This window comes from Meleagris gallopavo, chromosome 2 (genome assembly GCF_000146605.3).
Source record: "Meleagris gallopavo isolate NT-WF06-2002-E0010 breed Aviagen turkey brand Nicholas breeding stock chromosome 2, Turkey_5.1, whole genome shotgun sequence".
NCBI lineage: Eukaryota > Metazoa > Chordata > Aves > Galliformes > Phasianidae > Meleagris > Meleagris gallopavo.
The window spans coordinates 37,122,383-37,144,936 of NC_015012.2; the positions used below are offsets into that span (position 1 = coordinate 37,122,383).

At 45.9% G+C, this 22,554-nt stretch overlaps 1 long non-coding RNA gene across 1 annotated transcript in view; it reads left to right on the forward strand.

Annotated features, from left to right (window-relative positions):
• Window positions 1–6: 6 nt before the first annotated feature.
• LOC104909683 overlaps window positions 7–22,554 on the forward strand; it is a 54,044-nt gene continuing 31,496 nt past the window's right edge. Inside the window, exon 1 of the long non-coding RNA XR_004158868.1 lies at window positions 7–16,499. This is a non-coding gene — a long non-coding RNA (uncharacterized LOC104909683). The remainder of the gene's footprint in view (window positions 16,500–22,554) is intronic.

A 22,554-nucleotide genomic window follows, 5' to 3' on the forward strand; every position in this document is an offset into this window, starting at 1 on the left:
TTTTCCTAAAAACTGAAGATAAAACTTTATGAAAGCTGGTTAAAAAGAAAAATTGTGTCTGGGATGGGAATTTGATGTTTCTCCAATAATGGCGAGCTCCTGCTGTTGTAGTTAGCATGCACAGCCCATAGATGTAAGAGGCTTTAATTTAAAATTTGTTTCAGACATGAGCAAAGGTGCAGGTCATTGAAAATGCAGTGGTAGTGATGCATCTTATTGCGTCAATAGTAGTAATGCTGCTGCCTTAGCTGTACACAGTACTGTATTCCTTTTTACCTGTGCAATTTAAAACAAGGTGGAAGTGAACTATTCAGTTGTGGATTTGCTGCTGGCGATCTCACAGCTGCTGATAAATAATGTCTGTAATTGTGCTTTGCTGCAGGTAAGGCTACTGTTTCTCTCAGAGCCATCTTCTGCTCTGTAGTGCTCCAGGAATAAGGCACTTGGTTTCAATGCATGTGACCACTCTGAGAATTTCTCAGAAAAGAGGTCTGTTAATTTTGTGTTAGGAAGTCTCCTGTCACCAGTTACAAGCTTCTCTGACAGCTTTTATAGCCAAAAAAAAAAAAAAAGCCAAAGCAAAAAAAACCCCACCTAACAGCCTATAGCCTATACTTTCATGATTGTGCAGAGCTGCCCTTTGATGTCTCACTATTAAGTTTTTTAGATAGCAGGATCAAATCCAAAACCAGAGTGATCAGGCACGCACTGAATCATCTGGCACTAATTTCCTTACCCTGAGGTATGACAGAATATTATTGCCCTTAACTTAAAAAATGGAGAAGTCCCAGCCCTAGTCCTGCTGTGTAGGAGATTAGCAAATCATCATCAAAGTAAAGCTCGAGCTATTTATGCACCCAGCACAATCTTTCTAAAATTTTGTTTGTATGTCTGTTGATGGTGTGTTGAAAATCCCTTAGGCTCAACACTGGCCCTACGTGACCGTTGGGTTAAAATTAACGTGAGTTAAACCTCAAGGGAGCCTTTGAAGTGGTCACTAAGTGCTTTTAGTGTGTTTCAAAGGCATGTTGAATGCTACGCCCAAGCTGAGTTTTTTAAACAATGCAGGTATGAAAAAGGTTGATGTGAAGAATATAATTTTGTCAAGGTTTCTGTTGTACCCAAATCTTGGTTTGGTTTTCAGTTTGTATGCTTACACTGACCAATACAGATTATGTTCTCGTTTGGGAAAGGAATGAAAAAAACACCTGTCTGCATAACAGTCTGTCTTGCAAAGAGCTGAAACGTGCTTAATTCATAAGGGCAATAGCTTTTAGGCACTACAGAGACTGAGCTTCTGATGCAGGTAACAGTACTTGCTCTCTGCAGTTGTGCCAAAACAGAGCTTCCCAAAGATGTGGGCAGTCAGTGCTGTTCTCCTGTAACGTCCTGTGTGTGAATGTGTGAATGAAGCCACAGAAAACAGCTGGCCCTTCTGTGATATTTCTGTACTAGGCTGCCCAGCTTACTAGAACTAGGTAATGTGCAGGTTCTTTCCTAGTACAGTACTTTCCATTTGGGCTTAAAAAGAAAGTCAGGGTCCTCGTGTCCCTGAAATAGGGCCTTACAGGTGCTACCCTAACAGATTATATACTGTTTGTTATTAGATAAGGTGACTGCCCTCTGTGTTTCCTGATCACTGCTGTAACCTAACAATCATGAATTCCTAAAGGCTTATATGCTCTAAGCTTTTGTCTTTAGAGGTGTAGTTCCAGTTCCTGGTTTGTAAAGGTGAGGCCTTGATTTAATGGCCTGATAGATATGTGTCTTGGAGCTTTTGCTCACAGTTACCATCATTTCCCTTGCACTCTGAGGATGTTCTTGTCTCCTTGTCTTTGGGATGAGGGTGTCATTGGTGCTCACCCATTCTGCTATGGTCACTGAATGGGGTGCTGCTGCTCTTAAAACAGTGTTGCTGCAGTACAGCTTATTGGCTTTCAAATACCAGATTTCTACTCTGCGTGGAGGCAGGAAACAGCTGCTGCCAAATAGTTCTGCCTCTTCACGACTTGGGCCCTTACGACTGTGAAAAACGGATTTGGTCGTACTATCATTTATTTGAGCAGGTCTTAATCTAAACAGCAGAGGGCAGTTTTGCACATCTGTTTTGTGCAAGCTCATCCTGCAAAATCCCGATTTTCAGAATCTTCACGTCTGGAAGGGTGTTGCAATGCAGCATTTATCCAAACAGATTTGATACAGTGTATGATACGTGGCCAGTGGGGGCAGCAGTGGCATCTGTTTCTACTGACACCTAATTTTGGCATTTTAAATCCTCACGTGTTTGTTGTGGTTATATAATTACAGCCATTTCCCTTCTCCTCCATCCCTCAGCCCAAACCAAGTATATAGGGAAGCCACCTGCATTCTGCCACTTAAACCATGCCAGAAAATTCAACTGCATTTCATTCCCTGACACGTCAGAGAAGGATTCCCCCTGCCCAGATGTGATTTTTCTGGATAAGCTTTGTTAGCCTGAGTGAAATGAGAGCTGTCAACTGCAGTAGGGGTGGAAGAGAAATATACTTTCTTTAGCCTGGAGTTGGGGTTAACCACCTCCTACTTTTCCTCCCACCTCCCCCCCTCCCAAAAAAGCAAAATGTTGGCATTAGGGCACAGTTTTGTGTAATCCTGTAGCTGACGTGGAGGAGCTGGTAGGCTCTCCAATGCCTAGGATGCAGCTGTTTGTAGCAGAATGGCACTCTGGCTTAAGACCAAATTGTAACCACTCCTATGCTTCTGAAGAGCTGTTTCTGTGCTTTGTGGTTGTGTTTGCAGGGGAAGGTATATGTTGGTACTGTGAGTGTAAATGAAAGTGTTCGCCTCTGTATTATCCATCAGCAAGCATTTTTCTAGACATTTCACTGGTTATTATGAAATATTTCAGAGTCTGCTTAAAGCATAGCAAGTACCTAGAGAAAGTGAGCTGTTCAATAGAAGAAACCATCTCTGCAAACCAGATTTTTCTCTCCTTAGGTCAATCTGGATGTGTTACACCCTCGAAGGTAGCCTGAAAGACATAGAAATTCGCTGTAACAAACAAATCCTTGCCTGCTTTGGCATGTATGTAAAAGAGCATTTCCTGGAGCTCTGGAACAACCTGATTAGCATCTTTTGTTGTATTTAAAATGTTTAATTAGAAGTAATGTACTTTCCGCTGTGATGATTAAAATGACAATGATTATTGCATGAATTTGTTAATTATAATGCAATGACTAATTAAATGGAGAAATGGAGAAAAGGGATTCCTGAGCAAGCATGTTCTTTGAGAAAGTCTCCGCTGGTGTTTTTAATTGATAGTACATGTGTAATCAGTTCATACCAGTATCTCATTACTGATGGCAATGGTGTTTGGTTTTGTTGGAAATTTGCCGTCACGGCACACTGACCTGGTGTTATGTGATTGCTTGGTCCTGTAAATGAAGAATACAAACTTGTAGAATGAAGGAAATGTAAGCCTTTGTTTATATATAATGAAGAGAAACCGTAACTATTCCCAGGTTGTAGCCTCCGTGTTTATTGAGTTCTTCCAGCTTGGGTGTTTGCTATAATGGCCCTCAGCTGAATTTGCACAAACATGAGGGGTTGCTGTTTGTTTTTCATTTGCTTTTCTCTCTCTATCTAAAGTTCTGAGCATTAACGTTAGGCCCCTTGGCTTATGTAAGAAGTTGTCTGACAAAGCTACAAGCCCTTTTTTACTTCTCTGTTGGGATGTCATCTGCTGGCCGTTGGCACTGGCAGAATTCTTAGCATGAAAATGTTATTATTACCTCTGTGTCAGCAGAGATGTGTGTGACACTGTGAAGAATCTGTCAAGAGGGAATCTGTGCCTCTGCAAGTTCACAGTCAATGGTCCTGATCCTGTAACTTACTCTGCAAGGTCCCTTCCTTAGGGAAACCTAAGTTACCAAGATCAGGACATGGAGACAGTGAAACAGGAAGGGAGAAGGTAGGGTTTAGGAAAATCTGTTTGGTTTGTTATTTATTGAGTGGATGTTTTGTTGATCTGATTTATGTGTATAGCTCTAAAATGTGCTTCTTTTCTACATCGTGTTATGTTCAGACTGGTTGAGTAATCAGTACTAGTTACTATTGTCATCAGGAAAAATCAGACCTCAGATGACTGCTGACCTGGTTGTAAATCATGAAACCTACCATAGAAAAACGAAACCCAAACATTAAACATCTCTTTATGGTTGAAAATATTTGAGGCATAACACCCTCCATCCCCCATACTGAAATCAAATACCATGAACTGTCAACACTGGGTTAATTATTCTACTGGCAGTGCCAGTAGTCCTGCATTTCATAGGTAGCTTCTGCATTGCAAATATAAGAAGCAATCTTTCAAAATTTGTCTTGTTGTGTGATAGCAACTTGAAATGGAACTCTGACTGTTCTGTCAAAAGTTACTTTAAAAAAGTTATGTTCTATGCCATAGTGCCTTAGTTTTGGTGACCCCCATCATGCAAATGGAAATGATGGAACATTGTGTTAAGTGGGCATAAGCAAACAGCCTCGAAAGCAATGTGGTGAGTCAGCATCCATCCTGTATGTTGAATTGAAAACTGTGAATATGTGAGGAACTGAGAAAATTGTTGAAAACTGGAGAAGTACTTTACTGCAAGAAATTTATATCCTAGTGTTGGCCATTTTGCATTAAAAATAACACAGCTTTCTACAGCTTGCCTCCATTACTCAAAGCCCTTGTTGTTAGAGCAGATGTTATCTATTGACCTGAGTGGCTGTACTCTCCTTTTTCTGCTTTTGGGATGATACCTGGAAAGGAGAAAAATACGTGCTCAGCAGGAGCTGGCTGTGTGGTAGCTGTGTATGCAGAGGGCTGGATGGTTGGACACGTGTGGCGTGCCACCTTCATGAATCAACAGGCTGTCTGCTTCTTAGTGAGAGCTTGGGCTGTGCACTTCAGTGCCTTGGATTCTCTGAACAACCATGGATAGTACATACTGATAATTTAAATTCGTTTTGTAAAGCACACAGAAATGCTGGGATGGAATATACTGATAGTAGAAAGTATTCTTCCCTTGCTTTTTGTAAAAAAATGTGAAGCAGGGGAAACATCTAGCTTCTTTTTAGAGTTACTCCCTTTGTTTTGGTTGTTATTAGGATGTTGTTTACTATGAGGCTCTGCCAAGGTCAATCAGTGGCAGTGTTCTCTCTGCTGGGTTGCCCTCAGAAGTTTTCAGCAGGCCTGTTAATATCTGTCACTGTGCTATAGATCTTTTCACAGGTCGATGTCTCCTACCTTGGGCAGCACATTTTCAATAAAAGCAGTCGCGTCTCCCTGGTTTTAAATAAAAGTTTTAAGAAAATGGATTGCAGTCTACAACTGCCAGCAGTTGTTCAGGCTCAGGATTCTTCATGACCTTTCCTTTTCTCAATTTACTGTTCAAATTTTGCCTCCCCACCTCCTGGTAATATTCCAGGTGTTCTGTGCTTGGACTCAGGGTGACAACACAACCTTTACTGTTGATCGATTCAGCAAGGACTTTGTAAATACCCTACAAAGTATTCTTAGGTCATCGTTGTATTTGTGGTCATCAAAGTATTCAAATAGGATCTCTGGGCTTTTGCAGAAAGGCTGCTGTAAGATTGATTTATTGGAGCGGCATAGGTTATCTTCATTTTGGGGAAATTAACTGTTTTTTTCTTTCTTGGAAAAGCAAGTTATTTTTGCTACTATCAGAGTATCACCCTTGCTGACCTGGCTATTCAGGGCATAAACAGAACAGCTGTGCTCTTGGGAGGCCTCACAGAATCCAGGGGCCATAGCTAATGATTAGCCAGACATACTGCTCTTTGCACCAGACCTAAATGCAGTCTGCTGCTAAACACTTCTCACTGCCCATAAGATGTGAGAATGAGCGTATGTTTCCAATGGGATGTATAGGAGCAGAAAGGCCTTTGCCTAGAGGCAGAGTTTTGCAGGCAGGCTTGGATGTCTGATGTGAGGCTTCTGTTGCTCCCCAAAATGGTTGTCTCTTCCAGTAGAGTTCAGGCACTAGGACTGTTGTTTTCTGACTAAACAGGACTCTGCTTTGGCCAGAACTTTCAAGTTCAGCATCTTTCAGTGAACATCAGAATTCACATGCACCAAACTCTTTTTTGCTTTTTAACTCAGAACATGAAGGTCATACAGAACAATCAGTCTGCTGTCCTCTGTCCTCTGCTGGGTATCTTCTGAAGGTGGAGTGCCTTCCTTTTGCTATTGGAGGGACTTTGTATTTTGGCTTTAATTTTTTCAGCGTTGAAAGGTTCTTTTTAGCATACAAAGGAAATGTGTCATCACCGAAGCACTTAACGGAGTTCAATTTTAAGGGCTGCCATCAGGGCACACGTCTGCCGAGGTAGCTGGTGCAGCAGGACTGGGAATAGGACATCAGCTCTAGGTTCATGTCTGTCACCTTGGAACAAGGTAGAGCTGACTGTCCCTCCCACTGAGGTGGATGTGGGAGGCGGGAATCTGCAGGCCTCAGTGTAAACACCAAGCTTTCATGGCAAAGCCAAGTTTGGCTTGAACTTCCTTTGGGGTGCATCTTTCCCTTTTTCTCAGACCAAGCAGTTTCGCAGTGGCCAGGTTTGGTTGTAAAAGGCTGAGAGAAAACTTGACCTCGTTTTCATGTGGGTGCCTGCATACAGGCAGTGTGGTGAGATGGGAGCATACTTTGCCTCATGTATTCTGGCTTGCCGGAGCCAGTGCCGCTAGATGGCAATGTGGTACTCTGGAGTACCTTTTCCTTCCTGTACAATAATTGCTTTTTCTGTATTTATCTCTGCCAAACTGGTGATTGCACCCACCACCCCGGCAAGAGAACAGAACAAAATCATTTCATAGAACATTACAGCCATTGTGCCTTTTTCTTTTCTTTTTTCCTTCCTTTACCCCACACCCCCGACCCCAGTTCTTTGTCCCACAGCAGGGTGCAGAGGTTTAAAAACTTTCTTAATCACTCTCCTTCTAAAAACAGAGAAAACACAGTCTCTTGGGAGAAATTAGCTGTGAGAAAAGCATTTCTCAAACAATTGCCAGGAAATATTGTCTTGACCGATATTCCTGATGTAACACTGTCGTTCTCAGTGCTGTTATTCTAAGATACTTGCCTGCAGAGCCAGCAGGGTACGGTTCTGTAATGTACGATCTGCAGTTTACCACCTACCTTACCTTTTTATATCCATTTACTTTCAGTTTGTGTCCTCCTTGCACTCCCTGCAGATATTCTGCTGGGGAGAGTGAAGAATTATTTGTGACTCTCCTCTTGTGACTGGTGTATCACGCCAAGGCTGCAACAAGATACGGCTGAAAATTAAGGTTATGCCTCTGCTGTGCCGGCTCCAGATTGAAATTCTCTGGCAGTGTGCTGTGGAGGAGGTCAGGCTGTGTGATTACAGCCATCCCTTCAGACTCAAAAGCTGGCAGCCCTGGTGTACGTGAGGTTGGTGAAGCCTGAATTTCAGAAGGAGCAGCTTGAGAGAATGAGTACATGAAGCAGACAGCAACTGTGTGCTGAAACTGGAGTCCTGACCCTGAAGCCCTTTCCCCATCGCTGTGTTCCTACAAGATGGACGGGGCTGCAGAGAGTGGAGAGGTCAAAGAAATGGGGATAAACTCACACTGAAAGCTTAATCAGCAGTGTCTAGGAAGCACTGCTAGCGAGGTGTGCATACACTCGTGTCCATTCACATGTACAGCTGTATTTGTTTGTATTATGAGGCTCAAATTCTGCCCCTCTTTACATACATTCATGGAGATTTGAGAAATGAGCCTCACTCTGTGGGACAGGGTGTGAACTGAAGCACCTTCTGGAAGACAGACAGCAGTGTAATCCTTTCATTCAACCCTGTCTGCAGCTGCTTTTTATAAACTTGGCATAAATACGTACTCAGTGAGGCCAGGCCTGTGTAGCTGGAAAATATTTTCCACCATCCAAAAAAACAGAAGATTGGAAAAAGAGCCCAGAAATTGTGCATAACATGGAATGGCCTCGCTTGTGGTTTTTTTCCATGACTTCCTCAGCTCATTTTTCTGCTGCCAATTTTAGAAGCCCATAAGTCATACTTGTTAAACTTTCTCAGTTAAAATGTAACTCTAAGAACAAAGTCATATGATATGTTGCAGCCAAATAATCCTTGTGGAGCCTCTGGCTTGAGAACAGCCACCCTCTTGCAGACCTGCAGGGGCTCTGTCTTGGGGCTGGGGGCAGAGAGCGGCACAAGGCATGGCCCCTTGACTTCAGCAGGAGGTTCTCCCTACTTTTGCTACAGTAGTTGAGCCCGTGGTGGGTTACATTGCAGAGCGGTTGGTTTGGAAGGGGAGAAGTTTCAGCTTCTCCTCTAGAAACACTTTAAATAGGAGGTAGGCAGAGGGAGCGAGAGGAGGCAGTATGGAGGCCAGTGGAATCCAGTAGTGAAGCAAGTGCTGGGAAGCTGGTGCAGGTAGGAGCTGTTGCCATCAGGGCAAACTAGCTGAGGAGAGAGTGCCAAGAGTGAAAGTGAATTTGCTGGAAGGTTTGAAGAAAGGGCATCCTCTCTTGGGTGCATTTTTAAGCATTGAATCAATATGGAAGTACTTGCTTGCCAGGAGCAATATTTTCCTTTTCCAGTTTTGCTCTCTTATAAGGTGATTGGGCTCACATCTGAGCCCTGAATGGTTGTCCTCAAGACCATCTCTGTGTCCAGCTTCTGCTCTGCTCCCACCCAAAGGACAAATCCCAGGTCACTGCTGCAGGGGGGAACTGCTCTAAATTTACACTTGGGCAACAGCTGAGGGTGGAACTGGCTGTGAGCTCTGCCAGCAGAATCATTCCAGCCAACCTTCTCTGAGGCAGCATGTGTCCCCAGTGCTGCTGGCCCCAGTTTGTGCCCCTGAGGCCTGATCCATCAGCTACCTGCAGGGAGCTGCTGTGTCATGGGCAAGCAAGCCTGGAAGCCAGGGCCAGAGTGGGGCAGGGGAGGGGGTCCAAAGGGATTTCATTGAAATTTGCTCCTTCCAGCCCTGCCTCCTAATTGTGCTGGGAAGGAGCAGCATGGGGACTCGCCCTCTGCAGAAAACTTAAAACAAACAAACAAAAAAAACCACAGTATTTCTATTTTTTCCCTTAAAATAGCAGTTTACAAGTTCAGTTCAGGCCCTCGGCGTAGCCTGGTGAAAGTCAGTGGAATGGGTCTGAAAGCCAGGCGCGAAGACCACCTTTTGTTGGCACTGTGAAGTGTCCATTCAACATCTGTGTGGTCTTCAGGGAGAAACTGAGCAAACCCACTGGAAATTGGCAAGGGTGTTGTAATGTTTTTGGAAAGATAGTTTCAAAACCCCATGGCTGCCTCTCTCTGCTGGCAGCCGCTTTCCTGCCATGACATCCAGAGAGGTGGTGGTGACTGATGTAACTGCAGTGGCCGGGCAGAGTCACTTGCCCAATGTGTAGAGGCTGGCGGGCAGCCAGAGAAATGTGCTAAGGCCAAGTGCTCTCACAATAGGCTCGCTGTCCCTGCATGCATACCTGTAAGTGGGTCAGGTGCTTGGCACAGCCACTTCCTGAGACAATGAAGAAAGCTAGTGGAGCTACCCAGCCAGAAGAAGAGGAGGAGGTAGAAAAAGGAAAAAGATTTTGTTCTTGTCCTGTGTGACTGCAGACCTGATGTGTCTCTAGGCACGTTTTGTTTGCGTAACAGTATTGCAATTAATAATGATACCTGCTCGTTATAGCCAGCCATTCTTTATGGTAACAGTGTGAGGCACTGGGGAGAGGGTGAGGAGAGGCCTAGCAGTGCTCCTGCTGGACCATCACCTTTAGGGTATTGTGACAGACTTGTGAAAGGATCTCTTTGTATGAACAGGAATATAATGCTCAGCTGGGCTCTTAAATTCTGACTCTGTTGAGAAGAGAGATCCTTTCATATTGATTGTCATTCTGTATGCGGTTCAGGCACCGACTTGTAGGAAATCTGGGCCAGGAGAGATATCATTAGGTATTTATGGGGGTTTGGTTGGCTCAGCAGTCAGTTTTTCCATTGTCATGCCGTGACAGTAGTGCATTACATACACCCTCAGGAGACGTCCTTCTGCTTCCACAACAACAAAGGACTTTTTTCTTTTTCTGACTCATCTTCAGCTTAAAAAAAAAAAAAAAAAAAAAAGGACCCACAGTAAATATAATTAGCAACAGGCAGACATACCGTATTTAGCTCTCAGAGCCCATTGGGATACGTCCCATAAAAATATGCGCTCAAGGTTGCTCACCCCAAGTTTCAATGTCCTGTAGTTTTCCTCAGCGGCATTCCTGGTTATACTTAGATGTAACCCAGTGATGCTGTAGGCTGAGAAGTCATTTCTAGTTTGGAGTAAGAGGAAGAATACACTTAGTGCCGGGATTGTTTTTCATACACATAGGGGAGTTCCAGCCAGGCTCATGGCTCACAGGACAATGCATGAGAGTGGCTGTGCTGTGCCAGCTCCAAGGCCCAGCTCCCCATCCTGCCTGTGATGGGCCAGCATTGGTTGCTGCAGAAGGAAGGGTGGGACGCAGAGCTGGACCATGCTGGTGCTGCCACTGGGCACCCACTGAGGGATGGGGGAAGAGGCAGCCATCATCCTGTCCTTCTGGTCCCACCACACAGTGCTCTGCTCTCTTTGTTCTGTGCAGGGCAGGTAGCAAACCCAGTGCTGCTCTGTTTTGCTTTGGCTCCATGTCACAGGAGGATTTCTAGGTTGAACATGTCCTGGCTCCTTCGGTATTTCCCCGATGCAAGTGCAATGGAACAGGTGGCATGCAGCTGAGCCCTGCTTTCTGCCAGGTGGGTGTTCCCTTACGCCGTGGCCCACGCCATTCTGGTTAGGGGCTGCCTTGCATCCCACCTGTGCCATTGGAGCACCCAGAGCCAGGAGCCGGCCCTTGGGCCCGTATTTCACCTCCAGGAAAGCTGATGCTGATCACATGGCTGCAAGCAGGCCAGCTGCAAGATTAGTAGGGCTCTGTTTATTTATTTATTTCAACCTGTGACTAACTTGGGGGAGTATTTGGATGCCAGCCACTCCTCACAGAAAAGTACTGTTTATATTTGGGTCTCCTGAGCAGAGTCAGTCGGCTCTGGACTGCACACAGCCCGGCAGTGGTATGCGGGCTCTGCTGGCATGTCCCTGTGTAACCTGGCATTGGTGCTGCCGGACAGAGCGTGGGCTGGCCCTTTGCTCATCCTCGGCTTACGTGGCCAGAAGTTTTCCTCTGTATTTCTGGTTGCTGAGCTCAGAGGGGTGGAGGAGAGGGAGAGCAAGCTCTCATCTGAAAGCGGCCAGGCATCGCACAGGGCCATATCAGGGGGAACGCTGAGAAAAACATGACTGCGTGGGTGGGGCGATGTCTCTGTATCCCTAGACAATATTGCAAGGCTCACCTGCACAGAATGTGTTCAGCCCAATCACCATAAGTGCTATGTGTAAGCAAGTCAGTACCTGCTGCCATGTGATCAGAAGGAAAGATGCTTTTAGAAACATGCGAGGGTGGCATGAAAAAACAAGTCAGCTGAAATATCTTCAGCTTGTAGGACACCTGTGGATTAGTAGACACGAGCAAAACAGCGCACAGAATCCCCTCAGATATTAGGCTGTCATTTATTTCCACTATCTCTTGTCAAATTTTGCCTGCATAAACTACTAATTTATTTGAGATCTGGTCAGTTCAGGACCTTGGCTCCAGACACACCTAATCTCCAGGGGAAAAGTAGAGCCAGCTCAGCCAGCTTCAATGGGAAAAGAGTTCCCAGAGGGTCTTGTTCCCCATGGGAGGGCAGAGAGCAAGGCTTAGGAATAGCCAAGAGGGCACTTGGTCCTTGGGGCTATAAGTAGTGCCTGACTAGGTTCAAGAATGGTAGCTGGAGAACTAGTGGTACATGATGAAATATGATTTCATGTTCTTCAGGTGAGGAAAATTCGGAGAATCCACTTGCCAGATATATGCTACAGCAGATCTCCTAAAAAAGTGAATGGGTGAATGGTCGGTCTGTCTGTCTGTCTGTCTGTCTCTCTTCCTTACCCTATAGCAATGTAAGTAGTACAATTTTATCTGAGTTTTCTGATAAATAAATGACAAATCCTGTCTCCAAAGCTTCCTGGAACTTCTACAGTACACCCCCACTCTGGGCTTATGCCACAGCATGGTGTTGTACGTTGGCAGAAAAGGAGAAGATTTTCTCTATGTAACACAGGGTGAGGTGTTCACTGGTCACAGTGTTATCTGTGGGGTGAGAAGTGGGGCTGGACTCCTCTTGGTCTTCTGCATTTTCTCTTAGCATTATAACTCTTTAGTGTGGGGCCTGTACAGATAGTGATCAGCGTCAGACCTACTGGCCTTCTGTCAGCAGTCTAAAACATGGTGTTTTTTTGAGCTGATTTTGTAAACAAGGTGTGGGCTGAAACTTTTTAAAGCTGCGGTTGCAAAGGCTAGAAAATAGGATGCCAGCTCCACTGCAGTATGCTGAGAGTTAGTTGTGCTGATAGACTTATGGACTCGTTTCCAGAAGGAAAGACCTTGGCATCCCAAACCACCAGGTCAGCCATGGCAGTGCAGCAGAAACCCTCCAGAGATGGGGATCTGTGGGAGCTTTCCCTTGCATAGTGGTGTCTCCTGGTCATGCCCACCAGCAGGGCTGTGGGGCCAGTTTGTGTGGTGCTTGTTCATGTGTAGTGAATGGTTTGCAGGATCCAAGCTGCCTATGCCCTCCTTTTGTGAGCTTCTCAAACTATGTCTTCATTGGGAAGTAGCTGAGAGAGAGAAGCAGCTTTCTAACCAAGGGGAGAGTGATGTTTTGTTGTTGAAGACCCAAACCTTAGCAGTGCTCAGAGGTGCTGACCTAGTCAGGTTTGGTCTTGGCAACACCTGTAACGTAAAGATGGGGTATTTCCAAAGAAAGCAAAGAAACCTGTGTAAAACCGGTGAAGTGTGATTAGGCTTGCAGCATTCTGTTCTCTAAATAGGAGCAATCGTGATTTATATTAAGTTCTGTGGGAGGCAAAGGTGTGTCAGTCTGAAGGTAAATTTTTTTTGCTGCTGCTTTAGCACAATGGGGAACCTCAGGGAAGCCTTTCCAGAGGATCTGACTGCACCTTGTCTGATTTACAGCCCTCTGGCTCGTGCTGACACACAGCCCAGTCGGCAAGCTGTCTTGATGTCTTGGTTGCAGCTTCCATTTGGTTAAACATGCAAACTATCTTTCAGAGAGAAGGAATGAGGTTAGGAAGAGGAAACTCTGCTCGACGTAGCTTGCATTACTGAATCATACCTGGCTCAGCTTCGTAGTTTTCACTACCTAGGCCCGGGCTTTCAGTGGCTTTGGCAATCAGCCCTATGTTCCATCAAGGAGTCCCTTCTTCAAGGAAGGTCAGTGTCACTTTCACTCCATCCCTCCCCTTCTCTCTGGGAGAGTAAAGACCCCACTGGCTCAGGAAGAGCCCCATCTGGTCATGGTAGTCTGCAGGACATGTTTCTATTGGCAGCACCTAAGGAAAGCTCGAGGTGCCTGATGGCAACATGTTTGTGTCCTAAAGCTGCTCTGTGGTACTGGAGAACAACTACTGAAAAATGGATAAATAAATGGCCTGAAATAAAACTGAGGGAAGAAGAAGCTCCATCAGCATGCAGACTATGAGTTAGCTGTCACCCACTCCTGTTCCCTGTGGGCTGGGTGACAGTCTCGGCTCAGGATTCGGTGACATTCAAAGCCATTCTCTGAGGGTGAAGGAACACAAAATGAGATCTAATTTGTTCTTCATGGAGCATCACTTTCTGGCATTCTTTTTCTTCTCGGCAAGAAACTATGGGTAATGTATGTCAATGTCATCAAAGATACATTCATGTTGCTCTCATAACTGTGACCTTGTACCCAGCTAAAAGAGTTACAGCGGGGAATGGGCAGGACGCTCAGCTTACGTGCACAGGGCAGATATTCCAAGCGGCAGCTATGTTGGCAGGGCTGCCTGCCATGCTGTCTGACCACGTCTGTGCCAAGTGATTCTGGGAAAATCTGGGCAGTGATGCCACAGACCAGCAGCAGTGGAGGTGGATTCCTGGAAGCTGTGCACCATAGTGTGGGGACGTGGGGTGTGCTGCTGTAGGGATAACTGAAATGGGGGGGAGGGATCAGGTCAGTCACACCGGCACATCGCAGTGCCCTGTTCTACACAACCAGACCAAGAAAATTGGCTGCCTCAGCTGTGGGGAAACAGCATTAGCTGTCACAGCTTTCACTCAGGATTAGCTATGAGCTGGCCGTGCAGAAATTGCTTTTAGAATTAGTCCTGCCAGTTGCATTCCCAACAAAGCAAAAATTGTCTCAGGAACGAAGCTAAGGGATCGCACACTTAAACCCTACCTATCATAAGGTTGCTAAACTTTTCTCTAGAGCTGATACTACAATATTTACTGTATTGGCATGCTGTCTTTTCTGTTTTACTGTTGCATGATTGTATTATAATGTGTTTTGTTGACAGGACTATGCTCAGGTCAAACTGTGAAAAGGTAACTATGGCCTTGATTGCTGCTTGGTGAAACCAGAGTAAATTACTGGATGCCAAATGAGTTCTTTCATGTTTATTTCAGATTAAACAAGATTAGAATCTGGCCTTCAAATTGTGTTATTTCTCTAATTCAGCTGGGTCATATTTATAAATTCATGCGGTGGTCAGTGTGCTCCAATAATGCCAACACACAGTCTTAGCACTTGCAAAACATTGGATGTATATATTGGCACTTCTCATATTTGCTGACTGCGGGACAAATAGGTTTCATATTGGGACATCAAAATCTGTTTCAGCAACTGGATGCATGACAAAGCCATGTTATAATCGGAGTACTGATTACAGCATTGAAACATGTTGGTTCAGCACGTGGTAGATTTGGATGCGTAGGTAGATAAACTTTTGGTTGGTCTGTGGTTTGATTTCAGCATAGAGAAGGTTGTCAGCATATTTGTGCTAATTAAGGAAACGGCACGGGAAGCTCCTTTACACTGTAGGTACAGCCAGAACTCAGGAAATACCATTGCTTCCCAATGTTTTTTAAAACAGCTAGCTTGCCTCCAAGGAGAGCTGCAGCTCTGTGTCTTAGCTGCATTTCTAAAGTGCGACTAACTTTGTTTGGGTCTTGGCCAAGTCTCATGTTTTTACCTGTTTCTGGGGAATGGATTGAACAGTTACATCTCAGGGACATTAGGAGACTAACTAACGTTTTCTCTGTATTTGAGGACAGCATCGCAGGGTTGGAGTCTCTGACTTGTTTGTATTTGTTTGCAACATTGACAGTAACTGAACACCAACAAATAAACACAGGTTTGTGCTTGTGCTTGGCTAGGACTTCCATGCTATTGAAAAGAATGCCTTTTCCCAACAGTTACTCTTTCTTCATGCTGGCAGTATTGTGGATATGTTGTGCTGCTTTTAACATATTCCTGCGTTCAGGTTCCTGATTAGGCTGAAATGTTGCCAGCTCTGTTAAGTCCTTTCTGTTGTACTGAGTCAGCTGCCCTGATTTTATCTTTGCTCTTGGTCAAAGTCTCACACTGTTATCTTTTGTTCTTTTTCTAAACAGAAGAAATTGCAGTACAAGTGTTTGTTCCGTATGCTAACATTTCCTCCTACTCTAATGACAAAACCAGCACATTATTTTTATCATTAATAGGACAGGTACACCTGGAAACCCCTGTTGTTTTTTGTTTGTTTGTTTCTTTTTTCCCTAGGAATTTACAGCCCAAACACAAACGACAGACAAAAATGGATGAAGTGCCTTTATTTGCATTTATGAGCAGAGAACTGACATACCCACAACTAAAGGGATACTTAATTCCTTCTTATTTAAAGGCCCTACCAAGAAGCGTGGCTAAGAACACACCCAGGACCAGCCAGTCCCTTCTCTCCAGAGGGTTCTGAACGCAGCGCTCCGGCCAGGACAGCCTCATATCTGCATGCCCCTCCATCGGAGCAAAGGGCAGCAGCCCAGGGCTCTGCCAGCACCTTCACTAGGTCATCACTGTTTTCCTGTTTCCTGGGCAAGGTGCTCCCGGGGCTGCTGGCCTCCTGCCCTTTTCTCTTTACCAAGAGAGGGCCGGTGAAAGGCTCCCAAACAGTGGTTGCTGAGAAAGGGCTGCTCTGTGTGAGGTCATGGCTGACCTTTCCCAAGTGCCAGTCCATGGGAATAACCTTGCAGCTCCTACAAGTCGTAGGTGGAGCCGGTTATAACCTGATTTGCCTTCCTTGGCATTTTGAAGTTGGTGAAACATGATGCATAATGACACTTTGCTTTTGCAAGTAGGAGTCTGCTTTTATGCCAGAGTGTCTCATCTGTGAACCTCACCTCAATGCATACTGCTTATTCAGATATAACCACGAAAATGAGAGCTGGCTAAAGAATGCCTCCAATTGAAAGGATCCACTGAAGCTCATTACAACGATCTTAATGACTTCCAATTCAGCTGTGTCTGTGATACCAGAGTGCAAGGTAATTATGGAAGTGCTAAATAGTGTTATTACTTGATATTAAAAAGAGGGTGGAGGTAAGGCCTGATGAGTCCTTCCCCTACCTGGCCCAGACAAGAATGAGAGTTGCCTCTAGCCTCCTGAGGCCTGGGCAGGCAGCGTGAGGGCAGGCCTGGCTTGGGTTGATGTTGGAACACGGCTCCTTCATGCAGCACGAGATCTGGGGCATGGGTAGTGAACTGGGAGAAAACAGAAAAGTCCACACACCATCATTTCAGCCTCCATCTTGTCTGCAGAGGAAGCAAATGTGCTGTCTTCCTGCTCTGGATTTGCTACTCTTTCCCTCGGCTTTTTCAGTCTCTCCTGCAGCCCTGTTGGTCTGGCTGATGCAGATGGCAAGCAGCTCTGCTTGCTGCACGCCTGCCTGCACTGGGAGAAACCTGTGCAGCGATGATTCACCCTCAAATGATTGCTTGACCCAGAGGAGGAGTTGATGATACATGGAAGCTGGGACACACCAGCCATGATTATAAGATGATTCACTGCCTGGGCTCTGCCGTTCAAAACATTCTCAGTATTGCAAGGCAGGGCTGCTCACGGAGGCTGCAATAAGGAAGTGATATTTGCACCCAGAGCTGCCACGTTCTCACTGAACCTTTCTGCCGCTGCCTCTGGAGTGATGTTTACCTCTCTGGCCAGGCTGATGCCGCAAAGGTCTGCTGGCATGGGCAGCTGCCTGGCGCTGCCATGTGGCTGCGCCTTGTGCCTCTTGCTTACAATGACCATCCTCACCCTAAGAAGGTCTGGCCCGAAGTGTAGTATACCCAGGCAACTGGTGTCCCTGCAAGGCCATTCCCTGCTGTGTGGAAGTGTGTCATGGGACAATAGCACTAGAGTGGGGGGCTGGTGGGAAGTCAAACTCCTTCCACTCTGCATGTTCTGGCATAACATTCTTCAATATCGCACCTCTTTGTCCTTCACTCTTCCTCCTCATCCAGATTTTCTCCTGCCAGATACCTGCACTCAGATGAGTGGGGAAGTCCTGCTTGCCTGGAAATCCTCTGACCCAGGAGCTGGTACTGTTTGTGGAAGTATGTTGCAGGCACTGATAAGATTTGGGGCTTGGAAAGTCTACTTATATTGGCTGGGGCTTGGAAACGTGTTGGGGCTAACAGCACGTGTGGTTGGTATTGTTCTTTCCCTCAAGCTAAGTGTTAGTCAGCAAGCTGGGCATTACTGGGAGTTCTTAAACATCTGGTTTGCCAGTGACAAAGTTGCAAACCTGTAGCAGTACACTCTTGACATTTTCTGCACAGTGTCAGGATCAGGCTGCAGCGCTGAGGAATTGTGCTCCATCTGCTGCTTTGTGCAGTTCTGCCTGGACTTTGTTCAGCTTCAAGTCTTCAGCTGTCATGCTCTGTTGCCAGCTATCCTACATGCCTAATGAACTAGGTGAACTATCTCTGGAAAATAATCTATCCAGTGGATTTTTAGCCCATGTTTCCTTTGAGGAAGCTGCCTTCAAACTGCCTTTTAAATGCATGTTACGTGCAGTATCATTTATGCTTTGTCTAAATGTGTGCTGGCTATGGACGCTCTGGGTGCTCTTGGATGTAACTGCGGTTTTAAATACCCTCTGCTGGTTATTCATAGTGCCCATGTAGTCATTTAACAAACACGGTGTTAGTTCTGCTCTCTAAGTGGATGACTAACGCTCTTATAAATAGGAGGAATGCGATCTGAAAAGTCACGTGAATGTTCCCCTTGTGAACGTATCCCTAAACCATGAGACTTCTCATTCCAGGAGCATGCTTGCAAAAAAGAAAGTGTTCATTATTAGGAAAAAGAAAAAGGGTTAAAAACCCATTCAAGCAATTTCTCTGCTTGAACTCAAACAGATTTTTGCAGTGTTTGCTTTTGTCTGTAATCTCCCTTGACCTGTTTGGGAACAGCCCTGATCTCATTCCCATGCCAGCACCCTCCCTTGGAACATAAGAGGACATATCCTCAAGTAGATGTAAGGAACTTCCTCTGAGTTAAGTTTCTTCCTAACCTCTTGCATATCCTGATGGAAAGCAGGTGAACTCCTAATACTGGATTCCAAAGCATGTGAAAAGAGTGCAGGTTTCTGCACAGCTTTCCTCAGATCGGTACCATCAAGAGAAGGTGCCGTGCTGCCCAGACTGCTGGGGAGAAATGGGGGTGCTGCTTCCAAGGTCGCATGGGGTCACAGCAGGGTGCACTGTTAATGCAGACAGAATGCAAAACAAAGTAAGTGAGCGTTGCTGCTCTCCTGCTGCTGAAAGATAAGAGGAAGGGTGGATCTGGCCCTCAAGAAGCACCACACCATTTGCCCCCGTTTACAGCTCAGATTATGCCGGGAGCCTCTAGAGGGTTGAACTGACCCTCAGGCAGGTGGGCTCTATGCTGATGGAGCACAGCAGGGCAAGCTGCCCTCAGGCAGGCACAGCGCCCAGCTGAGAGGTGGCAGTGCCTAGGTCAGCACTTCTCCCTTCTACCTCGGCAGCAGCAGGTGTGCTGGTCTGAGCAGCTGGTGGCTGGGGTTGGCCTGTGGGACTATGCACTGGAACAAAGTGGAGTACAGGGTTTGTGCAGCTGGCTCAGGGACGCGTCCTGATTTCATCAAAACAAAGGCAGGGCAGTTCACTTGTTGGCTGAAGTCCGAAGTGGCCTGTGGGTATAATGGCTGTGTTAGTGCTAATAAAGTGAGCAGGAACTGGAGTTGCTTTCTGCCTAAGGAAAGTGGCTGCGGTGGTACAGATAAACTCCCTTTCTCCTCCACATCCATATAGCCACATGCAAACCTGTTGGGAGCAGTCCCTGAGTCCCTCCTGAGATGTGCTTTTCCAACAGGGTAGGAGAGTGCTGGCAGCCCTGTGCAAGGCTGCGTCCTGGGCTGAGCTGAGGGTTGGATGTGGAGAGGGCTGAGCTCCTCCTCCTATGCCCTGGTTCACTACTTTGATTTTCTGCTCTAGATGCTGCTGGTCCATCTGTGTTAGGCAAGTTACCTAAAGTGGGATATGATAAAAGAGTCTCTCTTCCAGCTTCATTTCTAGTCATCATCCCTCTGTTCCCTCCCTGACAGGAGAGTGGTAAGAGAGCCTCCTAATGCATGGAGCAGTGAGGGACCACCAGAAGAAGAGGCCCTGGGAAAGTGGAAGGTGGTAAAAGGCATTTTGGCTATTTGCAGAAATTTAGCTTTGCAGTATCAGGCCAATGCTATATGCATGCCACAGAGGTGGTATTCCCAGTCTGACAGAGCTTCATAACTTTGTCTGTGCTTATTATAGCTACAGAAACGCATTAACTTTAACATGTTGGCTAAAAGCTTGTGTCCTATATTTTCCTCCTGCCAACCTGGATCTTGACTTTAGGTTGCAGATTAGAAAGGACAGCTGAGGCTGCGGGTTCCCCAGGGCAGTCTGTACACGGTCAGAAGTCCCAGAGATTTACTGGGCTGTCCATGATGTGTCTCTCTGAGGACACCGTGTTTCCTAACCTCAGCGATCTCAGAGGTTTGATTTCAGTGAAAGATGGTGTATATAAATGATACTTGATTGAGAAGTACATATGCAGGGCTTACGAAACACCGTGTGTGCCTGCACGCGCATGCATTAAAATAACAGGGCAAAGGCAATTGCGATGTTGTATTTACCTTCTGGCTCAGACTGATCCACCTGCCTTAAGGGACTGCTGGCTCTGGTCTCTTGAATTCGTTCCTAGAAAAAATATCAGTGTGAAGTATCGTGTTTGTGCTCTCCTATGGCAAGCATCGGCAAGTGGTGTGTTCGAACTGAAATCAAATGTTTCACCCATTTTGGCTGTTTTGGGTGCACTGACATATATCTGTTTGTCACCTGGATTTTTCCTCTCTCTTGGTCAGAAGCAGAAGCTTTTTTCTTACTAGTGACAAGGAGGTGGCAGGGATGGGGGCAGATCTTGCTGGTGGCTGCTGCCAGCTGGCAGTGCACAATGGTACGAATGCAGAAAAAGATGGAAAGAAAGGAATGGAAGGTGTAGTTACCCCAGGTCAGGGTCAACATGACGCTACAAGTGCTCTGTACATATTTATTTGAAACCTACACACACAAACACATAAAAGAAAACATTCAAGATGTGGCATCAGGTTCTTCCACAGGGCAGCCACAATTACATAAAGAAATTAATAAGATTTTCTTTATACTGTGGCACTGGCAGCCAGAGCCTCCTCCCTGACTGTGCTGGGGAGAAGAGCATGTTCAGTGAGAAGAGATGCATGTTGGCAGCCAGCACGACAGACACGGGTGCAGCACTGCACTGTGCCAGCCGACTGTCGAGAGCAGCCATCACAAGTGGTCAAAGGCAAACCCAGCTACTAGATTTTGAAGGGAAACTCAGGGACAATGGTTGGGAAAATACACCTGAATGCTCCAGATGGGTTCTTTCCCAGTGCTGTCTGAGGCTTGCTCACATAGAGAGGTGTGGATCTGGTTTTGCTTGGGGCAAAGCCGTTATATTACCAAACAGGAGGCATTTTGCAGAGGAGGAAGAGCAGTGCCCACGCTCCTCCATGGCTGCCATCTCTCTCTTGCGATTCAAGAAAAACCGAAAGCAAGCCCTAGAAGTTTTCTCCTTTTCCATGGTGACACAACAGAACAAAACAGGATTTCCTTCAAAGCAGTATCAGGACAGGCTTAGCTGCATTCTTGCAAGGGTGAATTCAAAGGCCAGAGAGTGGAATTTCCAAGTGCATTTCCCTTCCTACACCTCTCTCTTTCATCTTCATAAATCTGTGCCAATTCTTATAGAACCTCTTTTTCTGGGAGGGAATGGGGACAGAAGTTGATGAGCTATTCAGAGCTGAAAGCAGATATTCATGCTGCCAGAGGTAAGACAGTATAAAAATGTGTCAGTGTAGCAGATGGCAGCACTCCTCTCTTCATGCCTCTCACGAAGCATCAAGGTGTGCGTGCTTCTCAGAGGGGCTGTGCTTTTCAGAGGCCGGCTATGAGCTGCGTGTTGAAATGGTTGCCATGGCACTGACTGAGTCTAAGTTAGAAAGCATGATTATCCAGAGTTGGCCTAAATAGCTGAAGGGAAAAGGAAAAAAAAACCAAAAAGGCCAAGGACTTTCTGTTACTAATACAGACCCATTGGTATTAGGCTGTTCCTAAAAATGGAGCAGCGAGAAGGGAGAGGAGCTGGCAGGTGTGTCCTGCACCAGTCCTTGGTGGGTTACAACCAGCTGTGAGCTACAGCACACAGCTCCTTTCTTAGGAGTTTGCTCCTTTGCTCCCTTATATCATGCCAGTGCATTGGCACACACCAGCAAAGGGCTGCTGGTACCACCAGTCCCAATGGTTTGGGGAAACCACGCTTCTCTGGAATGGGAGGCAAGGCTTCAGTGGCACAGAGTGAGCACTCACAGCGCTCTCCTGGCTAGCAGGTGGCACAGTCACATTATGAAGTGTGGAACTGGTGCACAGAGAGGTTGGAAGGCCCAAAGGGATGCAGTGAGTTGCTAGCCTGGGTAGAGTGCTAACCCATAGGCTCTCCCTCTCCCTAGTGCCATCCTCCTCTTCTAGCTTAGCTACCTTTGTCTGCTCAAAGAATGCCTTCCCATCTTCATTTGGAGCCTGAGAGCTGGAGAACCGGAGCTCTTTATGATAATTCATTGCCATGGTTAATCACACTCACTTGTTAAAAAAAAATAATTGCACCTAATATCTAATTTAAATGTGTGTGGCATTAGCTTTCAGCCTCTGGCACATGCTATGTTCTTCTCTTGCTATATTAAAAAAGGAAAAACACCACTTCTTGAGATCCTGTGGGTTTTTGCTGTAAAGGTTTCTTCAGCACTAGAGTCACTTTTGAGCTTGTTTTTGAAGAACTGAAGAAGAATTTTTTCTCTCTAAGGATTTTCTTTTAGTTTTTCTCGGGGAAAAAGTGGAAGATTGACAGACTGAGGTGAAGATTTCTCAGTACCAATTCTGGATGGAAAAACATCCTCTCTGGGAGCTGCAGAATGCCACATCAGGGATCCAGATGCCCGGTGTAAAATCAACAGAAGAGATTTA